Below are 12,925 nucleotides of genomic sequence, written 5' to 3' on the forward strand. Positions count from 1 at the left end.
CTTTAATGTTGCTTTTTTGTTTTCTTTTGTAAATGTTTCATTTAGATCTAATTTACATACCATGGAATTTATCCATTTAAAATGTACAGTTAATGTGTTCATAGAAGAAATCCCATGCTTATTGGATACCTCCCCTAGCCCTTCCATCAGCCACATAGCTCTTGCCACAACTAATCTATTTTATGACTGTGTAGATTCACCTATTCTGGATTTTTCATATAAATATAATCACATAATAAGTGGCCTTTTGTGACTAGATTCTTTCATAATAATTTTGGAATTTCAATTTCACTATCTTTTCAAGGTTCATCCAGACTGCAGCCTATATCAGGAATTTATTTCTTTTTATGACTGAATAATAATCAATTGCATAAATATTTCATATTTTGTTAACACATTCACCACTTGATAGAAATTGTTTCCTCTTTATGGTAATGTGAGTAATGCTGCTATATGCATATTTGTGTATGAAGTTTTGTGTGAACATATCCTTTTGGTTGCTTTTTAAATTTTTTTTTTTACTCTATACCCAGGAGTGGAATTTCTGGATCATATGGTGCATTAGTCTGTTTTCTATTAATACAACAAAATACCAAGGCTGGATACTTTATAAAGAAATAATGTTCCTGTCTTGTGACCATAGGGCCCAAAGATCATGGAATCAGTCCTCTGGTTGCATGACAACATAGCAGAGAAATGGAAAGGGGACTCTGTGAGTGCAGAAGGAGCCAAGCATGTGGGGTAGCCTCACTTTACAACATGTATCTTTTGAAAGCTAACTCATTCTGAGAGACCAGCATTCGTTTATTCCAATAACCTAATTACTTTCCACTAGGGTTTACCACTTAAATGTTCCAACAAATTCTAGAAACCAAGATTCTTGCACATGAATCTTTTGGGTACAAACCATAGCAAATATTTGTTGTTTAACTTTTTGAAGGAGCTTCTTTATGCTATTTGCCCAGTTTAGCTGCATCATCTAACACTACATCCTGACTAATACTTCTTATTACCTCTTTTTTACTAGTGAGTATGAAGTAATATCTTTTTTGTGTGTGATGCTGGGGACCCAACCCAGGGCCCTGTACATGCAAGACATGCACTCTACCAACTGAGCTATATCCCCAGCCCAATGAAGTGATATCTTATTATAGTTTGAATCACGTTTTTTTTTTAAATGTGATACTCAAGACAATGAGAATTGTTTTCAAATACTGATGGTCATTTTTATAAATTTGGAGAAATGTCTATTCAAGTCTTTTGCTCATTTTTTTAAAGACTGTTATTCTTAACAGTTATATAATTGCATCTATGTATAATCCAGATTATTTTACATGGAAAGATATTTCTCTCAGAGGCAAGCAAACCTGTACCATATAGTATATAAATAAAAAGAGTAATACTAAACACCAAATAAGTACTTTAAATTTTTTTTATTTGTTCTTTTTAGATATACTTGACAGTAGAGTGTAATTTAATATATTATACATATATGGAATATAACTTAATACACAACTGACTATAACTTCCCATTCTTAAGGTTGTACATGATGTACAATTTTACTGGTTGTGTATTCATATATGAATATAGGACACATGTCTGAATAAGATAAGTATTTAAAATATTAAAATAAATGAAATATTTTTTTAAAATTCAAGATTCTGTTAAGAGAGGTTAACACTACAAGCTAAATACACAATTCTGAGTGATTCATACAGTCAAGATACTGTTTCTTCTTTCAAAACATTAAGAAATTAACTGAGCCTCAGAAGATAAAACTGCCCTCAAGATTTTGATCAAAGTGTTTTTTTTACATTAAAATTCATCATGTGCACAATTAAAATATGTCAAAAAATGCATCTGCTACTCTAGCTGATGTTCATGCTTAGTTTGGGTTTATTTGACTAAATTAGATCATTTTAGGAAAAAAGAAGCCAAAACAAAGCATTTACTTTGAAATATATACTAAATAATATATTTATTAAATATATAATAATAAATATATACTATTATTTCTAATAGATATCTAATAGATATTATTTTATTAGAAATAATAATTTAAGGTGATAAAGGATTATTTATCATGTGAAAAATAGAGCAAAACATTAGAATGAGCAAACATTTTAAAACAACAAATATGGCAAAAGACACTGGCATTCATTTTTATTATAATCATCAATGTTTTTATTATTTCTACTGTATTTCATCAGCTTCTGAAACACCTCCTGAATCTCTCCAGTCCACGGCAGTGTGGCCAGACAGGCTGGGGCAATGTCATCCCAGTGAGCTTCTTGTTTGTGCTGCTCTTCTATTTTTGTAGCTGGATGCCTTTTTAAATTGCTTCTGGAAGTGCACTCTTGGCATCACTGATTGTAGATAGGGTTGGTCGATGACATTTTGGCTTATCAGCAGGCATGACTTATTTTGGAAGTGATGGAGGTATTAATGGAAACTGGGGGCTTGAGGTGGTAGTGGTGGAATTAGATGGAAGAAGGTGGAACTGGAGTTGGAATTGCCCGCAGGTAGCATGACGTCTAAAAGCCTCAGGTTTTGTAGAATTCTGGGTTCTCAGTAATTTTCATTTGCCATCGCTAACAAAGAGATGATGTCATTCAATTAGGAAACTCGTGATAATAAATATTTCATGGAATCTAACTTTCTCAAGTTATCATGGACTTCTTTGTGTGGTCATGTGGTGTGTGTATGGTGGGTTGGTGTTGGCAGCAGTTTAGAGAATTGCTAAGATCACATGTGCCCTGCTGTCATGGAACCTGCATATGTGTGGGTTGATATGTATGTTGCACATGTGTATCGGGGCAAATGGTTATGAGAATTCCTTGACTGTAAGAAACAGGAAATGGTCATGGTTAAATAAGGAACAGAAATACTTAATAGGAAGGACACGGTACAGTTCTCAAAACAGAGAAAAGAACCAGGACAGAAAATGAGGCAGCTACAGAAATTTAGGAAACTGTATCTAATGGGACAATCTCTCCTCAGATCACTTCTGTCAAATTGAGTGAGCACCAAATACATTTTGTCTCTGCTCATAATTGAAATTCTAGAGCAGAGAACATGGCTGGACTGCTTTGGGTCATGTGTTCACACTTTGGCCAGGAAAGGTGGGTTTGTAAATTGATAATACCATGAAATTGTGTACATTTAGGGAGGGGTGTTTCCTCAAAGCAAAATCAGGGTGGTGAAAACCAAAGGGGGAATTGGTTTTGGAAAGGTAAACAGAGTATACATGAACCAGAAAGGAACAAGATAAATGCATAAAGAGCGATAACAGAAGGAGGAATATATAAGCACTATGAAGGAAGCTTTTTAAAATTCTGAGGAAAGACGTGCATGTGCACATGTGTGTGTACACACACACACACACACACACATACACACACACACAGTGATTCATCTTGAAAACATGCACAAAGGAAATGACATTGTTTTCCTTCTAAGAAGGCATATTTTATTTATTTTTTCAAGTTGGTAAGCACTTCAGCATTTTATTAGTTAACATAATCTTGGGGTTAGGACTCATTTTTTTAATTTATTTTTCTCTTTTTCCATATTTTTATGGCTATATTAAAATTCTACCTAATAAGGGGATTTGTATGACATGGTTATACATGCATGCAATGTAACAATTTGATTTGGTCAGTGTCATTTTTCAGTATTTCCCCTTTCACTCCTTTCAAAACTCCCTGTGGACCATTCCTGTACTCTACTGGTCTCCCTTCTATTTTCATGACATTTTCCCTGTTATGAGCTACATATGAGGTGTGCCCCCAAAGCTGCTATATGCATTCAGGAATATTCAGAAGTAAAAGAATTGGATTGCAGTAGTAGTAACTTGACCAGTTCACCCAAGTTTGAAGGGACAGGGTGGTAACTATAGGCAGGTGGGACATGACTGGAGAAGGTGGGTCAGTAGGGATGTACCCTGGAAATAGAGTTTGCTCTTCCCTGTGACCCTTTTCCCCTTTCCTCTCTCATTCCTAGCTGCCATGAATGTAGCAGTGGTCTCGATGAAATTCTCCTGCCATAATGTTCTGCCTCACTTTGAGCCCAGAGCAATGGACTCAGCTGAACATGGATTAAATCTATGGAACTGTGAACAAAAGTAAACTTTCCCACTCCTAAGGTCTTTTTGACAGAAAAATGCAAAATTTGTTAACATGAAAATTGATACTAAGAAGTAGTGGCTAACTTGACCATATGATTCAGAATCCTTTGGAGCTTGTTTTGGGGAGAAGTTTTAAAAATTCTGGACTGCAAGCTAGAAAAGCTTTAGAGTGTTGTAAAAAGAGTTTAATGGGAAATTCTGGTGGGAACTCTGAATACTAGAATGCAGAGATTAAAAACTGCTCATGAGGTTTCAGAGGGAAATAAGGATTCCCTTGGACATTTGACTAGAGTCCATTCATGTTACATTGTGTCAAAGAAGTTGTTACATCCTGCCCATGTTCTGAGACTTCATGTGAGACTCTATATAAAGATTATAGACATCTTCTTGAGGAAATTTCAAGGCAGCAAAGAATTCAATCAGTGGTGTGGATATTGTCCCCAGCTTTTAGCCAGGTTTACTGTGAAAATTTGGGGCCAGAAATCATATCTGAAAAATTTTAGAAACTTCAGCTTGACTAGACAAGTGCATGTAAATCTGTGCTCAAGAAAAATGTGATTTTTAAGGAGATTATGATCACTACAGAGATGTTAAGCACTTTGTACAGGCACAATAGGAAAGATGGCTGAGGGCATCTCAGGAATTTGCAAGACAGCACACATTGCCTACTGGATAATGTGGAGGAGAAAAATCCTTTTAGAAAAGATCTTGGTGGTACCCTGCTTTCACCAGGGGGCCTAGGAAATTGTTTCACACTGCTCAGCCACGCAGGACCTAAGATACTGCTGTTGTGATTACAGGGGCCCCTGGTACTTCCCCAACTGGTAGCAGACATTAACATCATCTACAGGGTGTCACTCCTGCTGAAATACAGAATGCTCAAGGTAAGGGCCATGGAAGCTTCCACCAAGATTTCAATGGAATGAGTGGGAGGCCAGGCAAAGTGTAGCAGGATCAAAGTCCCTGTTGGTTGACCATGAAGGGGTGATGCATGAAGTTGTGATCATAACAACAAAGCTGAAATGAAGATCCCAGGAATTAAGAGATGCCTGTAATATGAACTTACCACTGAAAAGATCTTCTGACTGTGCAGAGACTCAGACTGTTGAGAACATGTGTGCACTGCAACTAGGAAGATTAAAGAGGCGGGACTGTCCAAATCTTTTGGAAATCACATCTTACCACCAAGTTCCCCAGATGCCAGAGGTGGAGATATAAGGCTTATTTGTTTGGCTGAGTTTTGGTCATGTTTTTGTCCCATCACTTTTGTCTCTGTCTGTATTTGTCCATTTTGGAATGGAAGATTTACTCTTTGCTTCTGTACATTGGATATATTTAACCTTTTTACTATTTATTTATTTATCTTTTTAAGGTTATGTAATTTTAAATTTGTTCTAATTAGTTATACATGACAGTAGAATGCATTTTGGACACATCATATATAAATGGAGTGTAACTTCCTCATGGTACATGTTGTAGAATCACACTGATTGTATAGTCATATATGCACATATGGCAATAATATCTGATTAATTCTACTATCCTTCCTACCCCCGTACCCTCACCCCTCTTCACTCCCCTCTGCCTAATCGAAAGTACCTGTATTTTCTTCCTAGTCCCCACTTATCGTGAATTAACAATAAATTTTTTTTAATCTTTACAATGACTCACAGTCAAGAGTTTTCCTTGAGTCTCAGAGAAGACTTTGGACATGGACTTTTGGAACAATGGTAAACTGTTAAGACTATGAGACTCTTGGAGAGTGAGTAAACTCATTTTTGTGTGTGTGTTTTGAGAGAGATGTGAGCTTTGGGGGACCAGGGATACAATGTTATGATTTGGACATGAATTGTCCCTCAAAAGCTCCTGTGCTAATGCAAGAATATTCAAGATAAAATGATTGTATCATGAGAGCTGTAACCTAATTGGTACATCCTAGTCTGAATGGACTGACTTGGTGGTAACTGTAGGCAGGTACCATAGAGAAAAGGTGTGATGGGTCACTAGGGCATGCCCTGAAAGGGTTCATTTTCCCTGTGACCCTTTCAGCTTTTCCTCTCTTTGCCTTCTGAATGCAATGAAGGTAGCTGTGGTCTTCCACCACACCTTTTCTCCATGATACCTACCTCATTTGGGGCCCAAAGCAATTTAGACATGGAATAAACCTATAAAACTTGAGCCAAAACAACTTTCTCTCCTGTACGTTGTTCTTTTCAGTTATTTTGGTCACAATTAGGAAACATTGACTAACAATTCCCTCACTACTTTTTCCCCTCTTTTGCATTTTTTCTAACTTTCGTATATAAGAGAAATCATAAAACTTGACATTCTGAATTAGGCTAAATTTACTTAATATATGATCTCAAGTTTCATCCATTTATCTGCAACTTACATGATTTAATTCAGAGAATATATCTTCTAAGATAGCATATAGAGTGTCAGAAAGGATCAAGACAAAGGAATAAAGTTAAGGGGATGGGAAGGTGGAGATCTGTTTGGTTAATGGAGACCATTCTTGTTTGATTTCAATGTAGAGCAGCACTTTCCCAAGTATGCTTTTGAAATATTGGTGGTAATTGAAACCCTATCAGGAGTCCCACAAGGTCAAAATAATGTTCATAATAATAAATTGGCATTTTTCTTTTCACACTCATTCTCTCAGGAATGTGCCCTGGGTTCTTCAGAGCTATATTATATGTATAATGCCATTATTTTGATGATCAATGAAATGATGGAATAAGTAGTATGTGTTCCTGTGTTTTAAAAAAAGGTCTCATGGAATTTCTAACATAAAATATATTGATGAACAAAATCTATTTGGACTCCTAAATAATATAATGTCCATAATACTGGGGTAACTTTTCTAATCCTGTTTCAAGGAGCATATGAGTAGTCTGATAGCCAATAGGTAACTTTCAAAGTGTTTTGTGTAGCAAAGTGGCATATTTGGAGCTTCCTTTAAAGGATAGTACGCTGGAAGACCACCAAATGGGCTGGAGAAACCATTGTGGAGAATGGGAGAGAAATTACAAGGTTTCTGTAGGAGCCCAGGCGAGGGATACACGCTACTGAAGCAGGAATGATAATGGGAAAGAGAAGAACAGCAGGCAAAACGTTATGGACAGGTGGCCATTACTGGATGTGATGAACATGGGGCTTGCTAGAGAGTGAGATGTTAAGAATGCACAACTTTGATTCTAGCTCCTTATGATGGTCTATTTTTTATATCAACTTGACTGGGTCATGGGATCCCCAAATATTTGGTCAAACATTATTTTATATATTTCCATTAGGACATTTTTGGATGTGATTAACATTTAGACTGAGTAAAATGGTTTGTATTGGACCTTATCTAATTAGTTAATGGCCTAAATACAACAAAAGGCTAAACCTTATCTGATTAGAAGAGTATTCTTCTATTTCACTCCCCCCCCACCATTTTTTTTTCTTTTTACAAAGCTGGGCGTCAACAGTAGGCCTTGTGCATGCTAAGCAAGTTCTCTGCCACTGAGCTGCACTACAGCACTCCCTGATGGCCTTGGAAATGGGACTCTTGCAGGCAGTCTTGTGGTCTTTGGACATACTGAGATGTTAGCTCTGTATGTTTTGGACTCGCGGCTTTCATGATTGTATGAGTCACTTGGTTATAATAAATATATATTACATTCACATACGTATGTTTGTACCCTGGTTTCTGTTTCTCTAGAGAGTAGTTCTTGAAGAACAAATCTTGAGTGAATTTTCTGAATTGCTTCTGCGTTTTTGAAAATCGACTCTCTAATATATCGACTTAAAACCGTTAACGACTCTCTTTTCAGTAGTGAAGAGAGCATGATAGTCCATGACTGATCTGACCAAAGAGGTACAAAGAACCCCTTCTAAATTCCTTATCAAACACAAAAAGCAAGAATCTGGGTGATTACATATATGGTACTCGCAAATATTCTGGTCTAAATGAATACATATAATAACATGGCTCCTAATGTTGCAGAACAAAGTGGGGAGAGAAAAAGTTGGGCCCAGGGCTGAGGGCCACACAAATCTATCTGAAAGCTTTTCTGTCCTGAGAGAGATTTTTATCTCCCATAGCTGCAGAGTTTATTTCATTAAAAATCAAACCCAGAATCTTATCCTTTAGGTGATTTAATTACAACTCACATTGAATTACCATCTTCACAGGATGTCTACTCTTAATGTAAGGACATTCATTTGGAAGAAATCAGTTGAATTGGGAAGACAAGTAAAGACTGAAGAACTTAGAGAAAATGAATCCCTAAATTCCAATGATAGTCTTTGCCAGTAGAAGCAACTTCTTCAAAATCATCTGAGGAGTTAACCTTGCATTACCTAAGGAAAAATAATGGCTCCATCCCCACACCAGCCAGTTGTATGGCAAAGGAATGATCCTCTACTCAGGACCTAACCCTTCATTCCTCATGGCTCTAATCCTATAATTAGAGTCTGAAACCAGAAGGCCCCCAGGTTAAGTGCAACATGTGACCCATGAAGAGGTGAACCAGACTCCATAAGAACAATTTGAGTTTTCCAGTTTATACAAGATAATTGGAGTTTACATGTGAAGCAAATATTAAAGAGATGGGATAACAAGGAGGGGAACTCACAGTTGGATCAGGTTGAGTTTATTGATATGAGTTTACTAAGTGCAGTTAATTTTACAGCTTGGGGACTTAGAAAAGGCTTTCCAAGTATATATGGTTGGCTGAAACATGACTTGAAAAATGGCTCACAGTGAATGAGCTAGAAGTGTCAGACCAGTCTTGATTTAATGTAGACATATGGATTGTAAGTCTTAGAAGATTTCAATGTCAGAATGGATTGGTCACTTAAGATCTTGTCACCCGTATTTGGAGATATTCTTTTCCTGACAACTGTGAGAAACAAATAAGTGAGGGGAGCCCTGGCATTCTTGAGGACTTGGTGGTTGCTCTTCTCTGTACACAAGTCAGTATAGTGAAAACTGTGGCCACTGAATTGGGAATTCTGAATTCAGTGAGAGTAACTGGATACCAGGATTGCAGGAGCCAAGTGACAGAAACTAACTGTAAGGTAAGGCATCAAAGCAACAATCAGAAGAGTCTGCCTCATGTGGGACTATGGTGTTGGTGACTTGATCAAGGCGTTCCCAGAAATTAAATAGATAGGACTACTAAATTTATGTTCTGTATAAGCAGGAAAGTTCTAGGTCAAGTGAACAAACGTCTCACCTGAATCATAAGATTAAAAATTTGCTGTCCCTCAATCACTTCCTAGGCGTGAGTTTGTTTACAGATTCACAATATTTTGAATGGAAGGGAGGGTCCTGGTACACTGCCAACATGGATGTTGTTAGTGTTTCTCCCAGTCTTCCTCAAAGGAACCTATGGTCTTTCATCAGGTTAAATGCAATGAGAAAAAGGAAATAATCAGAAATTTTGGAGACTACTGAACACATGGGCTCTGAACTAAAATTAATCTTAGGGGACTAAACATCCGTGAGGTCTACCTGTTAGGCATCTGGAGGTCAAGTGATCAGTGGAGTTTTACCTCAGTTCTCTCTCCTAGTGGTTTTACTATGTTCACAAACTCATTCTGTGGCTATTTTCCTGGACCAGGCATGGATAATTGGCACAGTCCTAATCATCAACAGTGATTTCCTGACCTATGTATTTAGGGCTATTATGATGCAAAATGGTAAGTGTCATACAGTAGAACTGTCCCTTCCTAGAACAAAGTCACAAGCCAAAAATAGTACCACATTCCTGAAGGGACTGGAGAGTAGTGCCACCATCAAGGACTTGGGAGATGGAAGGTTGGCAATTTCCACATCCTCATTCAACTTTCCTGTTTACCCTGTGCACAAAACGATGGATCCTTTACATACAACCAGAGACATGAAAAACTGTGCTCTACAAGTGTAATAAGAATTGTAATGAATTTTTCTGACATATATAAATAAATAAATAGGAAAAAACAGATGCATCTTAGAAAATTACAATGAATTATTCTAAGTTTAACTAGGTATTATCTTCAATTGCAGCTACTCTACCAGATTTGGTTTCATTGCTTAACACATCCTTGGCACATGGTATGCAGTTATTGATTTTAAAATTTTATTTTTATCCATTTCCTGTCAATTAGGTCCACCAGAAAGAGTTTGCTCTTTTCTGGAAAGGCCATAAATACATATTCTTTGTCCTTCCTCAAGGGTATATCAACTCTCTAGTCCTTGGTTTTCACTAGTCTGCAGAAATCTTGATCCCCTTTCCCTTCCACATGATGTTATGCTGGTCCATTCTGTTGACTGGACCTAGTGAAAAGATACTACTTCATACATTTTAAGACAGTTCAATGTGAGAAGGTAGGAAATAATTCTGACCAAAATTCAGATCTTCCTGCTAAAAAATTCAGAACACTGCTAAGTGTCTGGTGATATGAGGCCTGTTGAGGTATCCCTTCTCAGGTAAAGCGTAATTTGCTGCTCTCTTACAGCCAAAACAACAGAGGAAAAATGCTGAGTAGAGCTCTGGAGATTTTGAAGGCATCATAATTTTTATTTTGGTGAGTTATACCAGTCCATATATTTTTTGAAGTATGCTGTATTATTTTATTGTATACTTCTAGCCTTTGTTATTATACAAAACTTGAGGTGACTCAAGAACCATGAGAGTAACAAGGAGAAAATAAAAAAGAAGCATCTAATGAAGGAATGGAATATCTTCTAGCTGTAACAAGTATCTGTTATTATTTGTTGAACTGGAACCTCTCTGACATCATCAGTGTGTGGGGACATGGGCACATGAACCCGGGAAACAGACATGGGCCTGGTGCTGTGTCTACTCATTTCCAGAGGCACATGTCTTCTACACCTTTTCTTAAGTGACCGAAGACAAACTACATGAGAACCCAGTGTTTAGATTCTGCCCATTTTGAGGTATTAAATGCATAAGGAAAAGATTACTTATGTCCAAGTAACATGCAAAAAAATGTTTTTAGGGGCTGGGATTGTGGCTCAGTGGTAGAGTGCTCGCCCAGCATGTGTGAGGCCCTGGGATCTCTCCTCAGCACCACATAAGAATAAATAAATAAAATAAAGATATTGTGTCCAACTACAAATAAAAAATAAATATTAAAAAAATTAAGGGCTGGGTTGTGGCTCAGTGGTAGAGTGCTTGCCTAGCATGAACAGGGCACAGGGTTCGATTCTCAGCACCACATAAATGTAAAATAAAGATAATGTGTCCACCTAAAACTTAAGAATAAATATTTTTAAAAATAAAAAATATATATTTTTAAACCAACATGGTTAAGTGTTAAGATTTTTAGAAATCAGAATACTTATTCACATAATTTTAAAGTCATAGCTAATCATACTTTACGGTAACGATTTAAGTGATGCAGTTTTCACATTTGTTTCCTTCAGAGAAAAGGTAGATTAGTTGTTCTTGAACAACTCAACTCAATGCAGTTTTGCAAGAGGAGACATAGTTTCCAGCATGCTTTATTTTCAGTTCAGACACCTCAATTAGGTTCTTTCTAAATGCTGCCACTGTCTTCTGTTTGAAATTTATAAGCTCTTCTTTTGCAGATTCAGAAAGCTGTTCTAATTTCTCATAGCATTTCTGCTGGTGTTCCTCAGCCAACTTGACATCTTTGCTTTTTAACTGGGCCTTATCCAGAGCTTTGTTTGAGTTCTCTAGTTGATGAAGCCTTTGGTGCCTCTGTATAAGAGACCCTTCGCAGCCTCTATAAGCATGTAATATTGGAGAAGCTCTGTCAACTTTAAATCTTCATCTGATAAGACTCTATCCTCTACTTTCCTAAGGTTTTCAAATGGTTCAGCAACTTCAATAGGTATTTTTTGATGATCGTGGGTTTACCTAAAGCCAGGCTGTGCAACCTGGCTGCAGTGTGAATATACTCATCAGCAATATTTGTATGAGATCTGGTCATTCTGTCTGCTTTAGTACAGGAATCCTTGATCCTGTGGGAATAGTAAATAAGAAAGTTCTCTTGCTCAAAGAAGTCATCCACCTCCTTAACTGCAGGAAAAAGAACTTCATCAGCACTTTTCACTACACTTTTAAAGAAGCCACCAAACATCTCTTTGTTTCCACCTAACACTTAGATCCTGATCATATTCTAGGAAAACATGAAAGTTGCGATTGACTGAGGAGAACAGAATGAGAAGAAAGCTACTGAAGAAATACTTCATGAGAGGACATAGTCTTCTTAAAGACAGCAAGATACTCAGCTTCCAGTTATGGCTTCATCTTTGCAAATTCTTCTTTGGACATAGACCCTTCACCCTCTGCCGGTTTCTGCATCTTTTTTTTGAGGACCATTGAAATTTGATTTTGTAGGAGCAGGAGGAATAATAGGCCTAGTCTATGGCTTCAATAGAGTATCATGTAGCCACTCAAAGTGTTGATGTCGCCTGGTGACAGAAAACTCTGGGCTCTGAAATGTGGGCTGTGGAGTCTTGGTGTGACTGTCTACTCAACCTTATCTCTGTCACTGAGTGCACCAGGTATGTCAATCTGAAGGGAGGGATCAACATTCAGGTGCACAGACACAGACCTCAGGTGGTCACGGTCCTCCTGCTGTTGCAGCTACTCGGGAACCATGGTCTTGGCAATGCAGCTCTAGAGCAGATGCTACCTGGCCTTACTCAGCACCACACAGAGACCACTGACCAGAGGACTGCGACGTGGAGAGCAGCTCTTCCAGTGAGGTACACTTTGACAGAGCACAGCCCATAGATTGTCGACCACAAAAGCTTCTGTGTTTGAGTGAGGCCC

General features: G+C 37.5%; 1 pseudogene across 1 annotated transcript; it reads right to left on the reverse strand.

Moving 5' to 3' along the window:
• Positions 1 to 11,543: 11,543 nt before the first annotated feature.
• On the reverse strand, positions 11,544 to 12,451 carry LOC308632429 (sorting nexin-5-like; annotated as a pseudogene). The gene has a single exon. The product of its transcript is annotated as a sorting nexin-5-like (transcript).
• Between the last annotated feature and the right edge of the window lie 474 nt (positions 12,452 to 12,925).

Source organism: Spermophilus citellus (assembly GCF_964194105.1).
Source record: "Spermophilus citellus genome assembly, chromosome: 13".
Lineage (NCBI taxonomy): Eukaryota > Metazoa > Chordata > Mammalia > Rodentia > Sciuridae > Spermophilus > Spermophilus citellus.